Source organism: Kogia breviceps, chromosome 9 (assembly GCF_026419965.1).
Source record: "Kogia breviceps isolate mKogBre1 chromosome 9, mKogBre1 haplotype 1, whole genome shotgun sequence".
NCBI lineage: Eukaryota > Metazoa > Chordata > Mammalia > Artiodactyla > Physeteridae > Kogia > Kogia breviceps.
The window spans coordinates 21,920,400-21,929,124 of NC_081318.1; the positions used below are offsets into that span (position 1 = coordinate 21,920,400).

Here is an 8,725-nt window from a genome sequence, read left to right on the forward strand (position 1 = left end):
AGTCAAAAGGTACAAACTTCCAGTTTTAAGACAAATAAGTGCTAGGGATGTAATGTACAACATTATATATATATATATATTATATGTGTGTATGTATGTATATGTGTGTGTGTATATATATATATAATTAATACTACTGTGTGTTGTATATGAAAGTTATTAAGAGAGTAAATCCTAAGAGTTCTTATCACAAGGGAAATTTTTTTTTCAGTTTCTTTAATTGTTTTATGAAGTGTAGTTGATTTACAACATTGTGTTAATTTCAGGTGTACAGCTAAGTGATTCAGTTATATATATATTTTTTTTCAGATTCTTTTCCATTATAGGTTATTGAATATAGTTCCCTATGCTACACAGTCCTTTTGTTTATCTATTTTATATATAGTAGTGTGTATTGCTAATCCCAAACCCCTAATTTATCCCTCCCCCCCACTTTCCCCTTTAATTTTGTATCTATATGAGATGACAGATAAGTTCACTAAACTTATCATGGTAGTCATTTCATGATGTATGTAAGTCAAATTATTATGCTGTTTACCTTAAGGTTATACAGTGCTGTATGTCAATTATATCTCAATAAAACAGGAAAAAATAAAGATATGGACTAGAATATTCATAGAAACATTGTTTATAAAAACCTAAAGGTAGAAAAAACAAATATGCCTAAACATAAAAATGGATACATTGGACTTCCCTGGTGGCACAGTGGTTAAGAATCTGCCTGCCAATGCAGGGGACACAGGTTCGAGCCCTGGTCCGGGAAGATCCCACATGCTGTGGAGCAACTAAGCCCATGCGCCACAACTACTCAGCCCGTGTCCCACAAATACTGAAGCCGCACGCCTAGAGCCCATACTCCGCAACAAGAGAAGCCACCGCAATGAGAAGCCTGCGCATGGCAACAAAGAGTAGCCCCCGCTCACCGCAACTAGAGAAAGCCCGTGCGCAGCAACGAAGACCCAACACAGCCAAAAATAAATAAATAAATAATTTAAAAAATGGATACATTTAAATAATAACTACATTCATCAATATAGATTAACTTTACAAATGTTATGTTTATTGAAAGAAACAACTCTAATTATATATGGCCACTTATATAAGTCCCAAATAGCCAAAACTAAGCAAGGATACATGCTTATATAGTAAAACTATAAATAAAAGCATGGATATTATTAACCCAAAGGTTAGGATGGAAGAACACATTAAGGAGGGGTGTCTAAGGTCTTGGAATTATTTATTTCTTAACCTGGGTGATAGATACACAGAGATTTATTTTATCTCTCACACTTTACATTATGTAATGTTCATTCTTTTTTGTTGACATATAACTGACATATAACGTTATGTAAGTTTAAGGTGTACAACATGTTGATTTGATCCATTTATATATTGCAGTAAGATTGCTACCATAGCATTAGCTAACACTCTGTTATGTTATGTAATTGTCATTTATTTTTTGTGGTGAGAACAATTAATATCTAGTCTTTTAACAACTTTGAAGTTTATAATACAGTATTGTTGAGTATAATCACTATGCTGTACATTAGCTCTCCAGGACTTATTTATCTACTAATTCCCAGTTTATACCCTTGAGCAACATATCCCCACTTCTCCACCCCCCAACCTCTGGTAAACACCACTCCACTCCATTTTTTTACAAGTTTGTCTTTTTTAGATTCCACATATAAGAGAGATCATACAGTATTTGTCTTTCTCTGACTTGTTTCACTTAGCACAATGCCCTTGAGGTCCATCCATGTTGTTGCAAATGGCAAGATTCCATTCTTTTCATAGCTGAGTAATATTCCAGTGTGTTTGTGTGTGTGTGTGTGTGTGTGTGTGTGTGTGTATAACATCTTATACATTGAGTTGGCCAAAATGTTCATTTGAAACCCAAACGAACATTTTGGCCACCGCCCCAAAAAAATATGTATATATCTCACAATTTCTTTTTTTTTTTTTTTTTTTTTGGTATGCGGGCCTCTCACTGTTGTGGCCTCTCCCGTTGCGGAGCACAGGCTCCGGACGCGCAGGCCTAGCGGCCATGGCTCACTGGCTTAGTTGCTCCGCGGCATGTGGGATCTTCCCGGACCAGGGCACGAACCCGTGTCTCCTGCATCGGCAGGCGGATTCTCAACCACTGTGCCACCAGGGAAGCCCGTCTCACAATTTCTTTATCCACTTATCCACTGATGGACACTTAGATTGTTTCCATATTTTGGCTATTGTAAATAATGCTGTAATGAACATGATCTTTTTGAATTAATGTTTTCATTTTCTTCAGATAAATCCCAGAAGTGGAAATGCTGGATCATATGGTAGTTCTATTCTTAGTTTTTTGAGGCACCGCCATACTGTTTTTCATAGTGGCTGCACCAGTTTACATTCCCACCAATGGTGCGCAAGGGTTCCCTTTTCTCCACATCCTTGCCAATAGCTGTTGTTTCTAGTCTTTTTGATGATAGCCATTCTAACAGGTGTGAGGGGATATCTCACTGTGGTTTTGATTTGCATTTCTCTAATAATTAGTGATGTTGAGCATCTTTTCATGTGCCTGTTAGCCATCTGTATGTCTTCTTTGGGAAAATGTCCGTTCAGATCTTCTGCCTGTTTTTAATTGAATTGTTTATATTTCTGCTATTGAGTTGTATGAGTTCTTTACATATTTTGTATATGAACCCATTATCAGGTGTATGATTTGCAAATATTTTCTCCCATTCGGTAGGCTGCCTTTTTATTTTGTTGGTGGTTTCCTTTACTGTGCAGCTTTTTTGTTTGATCTAGTCCCACTTGTTTATTTTTGCTTTTCATGCTTTTGCTTTTGGTGTCAGATTTTAAAATTTATCACCGTGACCTCTGTCAAGGAGTTACCACCTATGTTTTCTCCTAGGAATTTTATGGTTTCAGGTCTTACAATCAAGTGTTTAATTCATTTTGAGTTAATTTTTGTGTACAGTGTAAGATAGTCTGATTTTATTTTTTCATGTGGCTGTCCAGTTTTCCCAACACCGTTTATTGAAGAGACTGTCCTTTCTCCGTTGTATATTCTTGGCTCCTTTGTTGTAAATTAATTGACCATATATGTGTAGGTTTACTTCTGGGCTCTATTCTGTTCCATTGGTCTATGTGTTTATTTTTATGCCAGTACCATACTGTTTCAGGAATTGTGATACCTCCGACTTTGTTCTTCTTTCTCAAGATTGCTTTGACTATTCAGGGTCTTCTGTGGTTCCATACAAACTTTTGGATTTTTTCCTATTTCTGTGAAAAATGCCATTGGAATCTTGATAGGGATTGCATTGAATCTATAGATGACTTTGGGTAGTATAAACATTTTAACAATATTAATTGTTCCAATTCATGAACACGAGATATCTTTCCATTTGTGTCTTCTTCAGTTTCTTTTATTAATGTCTTATAGTTTTCATTGTATAGGTCTTTCATCTCCTTGGTTAATTTGTTTCAAGTATTTTATTGTTTTTGATGCTACTGAATCATAATGATTGTTTACTTCTTTTTCAGACGTTTTGTTGTTAGTGTATAGAAATAATTGATTTTTGTATGCTGATTTTATATCCTGCAACTTTACTGAATTTGTTGATTAGTTCCAACAAACAGTGTTTTGGTTGAGTCTTTAGGATTTTCTATATATAGGATCATTCCATCTGCAAATAGTGACAGTTTTACTTTTTGCTTCCTGATTTGGATGACTTTCATTTCTTTGTCTTGCCTAGTTGCTCCTAAGTAGGACTTCCAGTACCATATTGAATAAGAGTGGTGAGAGTGGGCACCCTTGTCTTATTCCTGATCTTAGAGGAAAAGCTTTCAATTTTTCACTGATGAGTACAGTGTAAGCTGTGGGTTGATCATATTTGCCTTTATGATGCTGAGGTATGGTCTTCCTATTCCAAATTTGTTGAGGGTTCTAATGATGAAAGGATGTATTTTGTCAAAAGCCTTTTCTGCATCTATTGAGATTATCATATGATTTTTATCTTTCATTCTTTTAATATGGTATATCACATTTGCATATGTTGAACCATCCTTGCATCCCAGAGATAAACCCCTCTTGGTCATGATGTATAACACTTTTAAATTTTTTTTGGCATATGGAAATTTATTACTATCATGCTTTCATCATCAAAACTTATGATATTGGTCTCTCCTTCCTGCCTTTGTATAAGGCCAAAAGAGAGACATTGGCTACTTTGACAACCGTAAAGCGGACTCCAGGAATGTCACCAACAGCATGACCTTTGAGACCAAATCCAGCAACCAGAACTTCATCATTTTCCTCAGTAAAATTCAAACGACCATAGGGTACAAAGGCTGTAATTTTTTTTGCCATTCTTTTTTTTTTTTTTTTTTTTTTTTTAGGCCTCTCACTTGCTGTGGCCTTTCCCGTTGTGGACACGCAGGCTCAGCGGCCATGGCTCACAGGCCCAGCTGCTCTGCGGCATGTGGGATCTTCCCGGACCGGGGCACGAACCCGTGTCCCCTGCATCGGCAGGCGGACTCTCAACCACTGCACCACCAGGGAAGCCCTGCCATTCTTGATGAGCTGAATCCTGACACCCTTCCTGATGGCAGAATTTGGCTGTTTGGCTTCAACCCTACTTTTTCAAGCACAGTTCCCTTGGCATTAGAAGTGCCTCCAAAAGGGTTGGCCTTCAGGGCTGTGCCCAAATGGGCTTTCTTGTACTGTTTATCATGCCACTTCTGGTCTCATCGGTGGCTACAGAGCTTCCTCGCAGTATGAAGACAGTGACACTTGGCCATTCTGCTGGTGCCACGGGCCTGAATGAAAGAGTATAACCCTTTTAATGTGTTTCTGCTCTAGGTTTTTGCTTTGTGGTTACCATGAGGCTTACACAAGACATCTAACAGGTAACACAGTGCATTTTAATTTGATAGCAGCTTGACTTCAGTCATCTATGAAAATTTCACCCTTTTACTTCTCTGTTTTTATATTTTCAATGTTGCATTTTTATATTGCATATTCATTAACACATTGTGGTAGCTATTGTTACTTTTAATACTCTTTTCCTTTCACCTTTATACTAAAATTATGTGGTTAACAAACTATCCTATTACAGATTTAGTTTCTAGGTCTGATTGTATATTTACCTTTACCAGTGTGTTATATACTTCTGTATTTTTTGTCACTGATTAGCTTCTTTTCATTTCAGTTCAAAGAACTCCTTTCAGCATTTCTTGCAAGGCAGGTCTAATGGTGATGAACTCTCTCAGCTTTTGTCTAGAAAAGCCTTTATTTCTTCATATTTGAAGGATAACTTTGCTAGATAGACCACTCATGGCTAGCAAGCTTTTTCTTTCAACCCTTTGAATATACCATTCCACACCCCTGGCCTGTAGGGTTTCTGCCGAAAAACCCATTGATAGCCTAATGGGTGTTCCTTTGTAGGTTACAATTCTTTTTTCCCTAGCTGCTTTTAGAATTCTTTCTATATCTTGAGAAATATCAAAAATATAAAAAGGGAGAAGTAAAAGGGTGAAACTTTTGTAGATGATTGAAGTCAAGCTGCTATCAAATTAAAATGTACCGTGTTACCTGTTAGATGTCTTGTGTAAGCCTCATGGTAGCCACAAAGCAAAAACCTATTAAAAGGGTTATACATCATGACCAATAGGATGATCTATTAGCATGTATTTGGGCGCCCAATTATCTCCTCAGGTTTAGGAAGTTCACAGCTATTATTTCTTTAAATAAATTGTCTGCTCCCATCTCCCTCTCTCTCTTTTTGGAACCCCAGTCATTATATTTGTCCTTTTGATGGAATACCATAGGCCACCACATAGATTTTTTTTCACTCTTTTTCATACTTGTTTTGTTTAGTTTATTTGCCTCTAATTGGGTTATTTCCAAATTCCTAATCTCTAACGTTCTTGTTCTGTCTTCCATTTGCTCTGCTCTACTGCAGATTCTACTGCATTTTTCATTTCATATATGGAGTTCTTCAGCTCCAGAATCTCTGTTTGGTTCATTTCTATGATTTCTATCTCTTTGGGGAAATTTTCATTTTGATCTTGTTTTTTTTTTTTTTTTTTTTTTTTTTGAGATTTCATCAAACTGTCTTTGAGTTTTCTTGCAGCTTTCTTCAAAACAGCTGTTTTGAATTCTTTTTTGGCTAGATCACAAAATTCTGTACCTTTGAGCTTTGTTATTGGAGAATCATTATTTTCTTTTTGTAATGGTATGTTTCCTTGATCTTAAATGTTCCTTGTGGTTTTGCATTACTGCTTTCACATTTGAAATTAAGGAGGTGCCACCTTAAACCTTTGTTAGTTGGTTCTGATGGAGTATCCTGTTCAATGGTGTCGTTATTACCTGGGGTTTTATCTGTCTTTGTATTGGTACTCTTACTCCACTTTTCTTGCTCCCTCGTGTAGCAGGATTCTTAAGCTTTTAGGTCTTCTCTGATGCTTACAAGTCACCAGGCAGGCTTCTGGAAACCTTTCTTTTGTTTTCCAGAAGGTGGTGCTATAGCTTCAGTTTGTGGTTTCTCCCTTGTCCACACGATGTGGCCTGTTTCTGAGTGTGCTTTCTAGCCATAGGAGCTTGCTTTCACTACTGCAGTAGGAAGCGTGCACATGGAGATGCCACAGACTAGGGTGAGGTGTGGGTTTATCACTGGCCCATGGATCTAGTAGGGAGATCCTCAGGTGCGGTACTCCCAGGGGTTTGTGGGTGGACTTCCTGCTGAGTGCAATCAGCAGGAAAGGCATCCCTCCTCTGCCTCTTACCCCAACTCCAGTCATGAAAGACCAACCTCAGTACTCTGGGCGCTATTGGAGAGAAACAGGTTTGTCCCACACAACTGAGGTAGCTGGGTACTCACCCCAAACTATCCTCCCCTAACCCCTAACGAGAGAGAGGGTGCTGCCACTGGATACATCAGCCTGGTGCGGTGTTTCCTTGGGGGAGGGGACCCTGGGAAAATTCCTCTTACCACCCCCTCTGCTGTGACCAAACTTGTTTTGTTGTTGTTTCTAGAATGGTGTGCTGGAATCTCCCCTCAGGAAGGCTGGACTTCTGCAAATTCCCTCTCATGCATGAGTATCTGCCCAGGTCAGCACTCTCCAGTTTCGTTTTTTTTTTTTTTTTTTCCAATCATAGCAAGAGGGGGTTCTGGGCAGGTTCACTGGCTCCCCTGATTCTGCAGCCTATACGGAAATCCATCTGCCTATTACTGGATGCACAGGTAGGTGAGACTCCTGGATCCCACAGCTCCCACAAAGGTGCTTTTGTTTGTGGATGCATGTCTATTTTGTTGCTTTAAAAAGGGGACGAAAAAGAGAAATGTTTTATGCCGCCATGATGCTGACGTCACTAATGTTCATTCCTTATGACATATTTCATAACTGGAAAAATATTATGTAAACAACATGATATGATAAGGAGTTGAAGCTATTAGAGCCGCCACCTCTTGGGTACACAGTGGGATTGTCCTCGGGCTCTTTGTGGTTGGGCAAGGGCTAAAGCATGTAAAAATTGTAGACTACGGGGCAGAGTTTGGACTTTAGTACAAGGCAGCCACTGGTGGTTTTAGGAGAATGATGTGATATGGATCACATTTGAAAGGGATAATTCTTGCTGCTGCATGAGGGATGTATTGTTGGGGGCAAGTGTGGAAACACAGAGCCCAGTTAGAGAACTAGTAATGGTGAGATGATGGTGACTTGAATTTCACTGATTACAGGCAAAATAGAAGTGGAATTTTTTTGAATGCATTTTGCAGGTGTATCTGAAAGGACTTACAAAAAAGTGGGGAATAGGAGTTGAAGGAAAGAGGGGGATTGCAGATGATCACTGTTTTGGGTTGAACAACTGAATATATTGTAGTAAATGGTAGGGCCATTTACCATAATGGGAGCAAATGAAGGATTAACAGGTATGAAGAGAGGGAATGGAGCTTATTTTTTCTCTGTATTAGCTTTAGACAGCTGTGTGCACATGTTCAATAAACCACTAGAGAGAGACAACCCCATCCCTCAAGGGAACACCCAGAGCCAAAGATGTATATATTTGGAAGTCAATAGTATACAAATGATATTTAATTCAGAGGACTAGATTAGGTCATCCAGAGAGAATATACATAGAATAAAAGATGTGAAGACCGGAGAAAAACCAGATTAGTATGCAGTCACAGAAGCCAAAAGAAGAAAGCGTGTTTTGAATGCTGTTGAGAGACTGAGTGAGATATTAAGCAATGATAGTTTTTGACAAATGGAGCTAATTGGCAGCTTTGACAAGGGAACTTTCGACTGAGTTCTGTGTGGTGGTGGGGAATGGGGGAGGCAGATGGAGAGGGTTGAGGAGAAAGTGGAAGAAAATGAAGAAAGAGAATGAAGGGAATTGGGGTAAGTTTCCCTCTGAAGGGGAGCCAAACTGGGCTTGGAGGAGATATGTGGTGAAGGCAGATTTTCTTTTTTTAGGATGGGGGATACTAGAGTGTGCTTGTTTGCTGATGGTGATGCAGGAGTGAGGAAGAAGCTAGTGATGCAGGAGACGAAGAGGTTAATACACCGGGGAAGAGAGGGTTCTGATCCAGGGCAAAATGGAGAGGCTGTCCTTTCACTAGAAGAGAGATTCTCCATCCAAGGATGGAAAGGCAGGTAGTTGTTGGTTTTAATGATGAAACTACGAGGGAGGGAGTGCTCCTTGATTGTGGCTCTTTTCATTGACTTATGAACAAAATAA

The 8,725-nt window shown here is 38.8% G+C and overlaps 1 pseudogene; it reads right to left on the minus strand.

Moving 5' to 3' along the window:
* Window positions 1-4,150: 4,150 nt before the first annotated feature.
* LOC131762596 (small ribosomal subunit protein uS12-like) lies at window positions 4,151-4,782 on the minus strand (annotated as a pseudogene).
* Window positions 4,783-8,725: the final 3,943 nt, after the last annotated feature.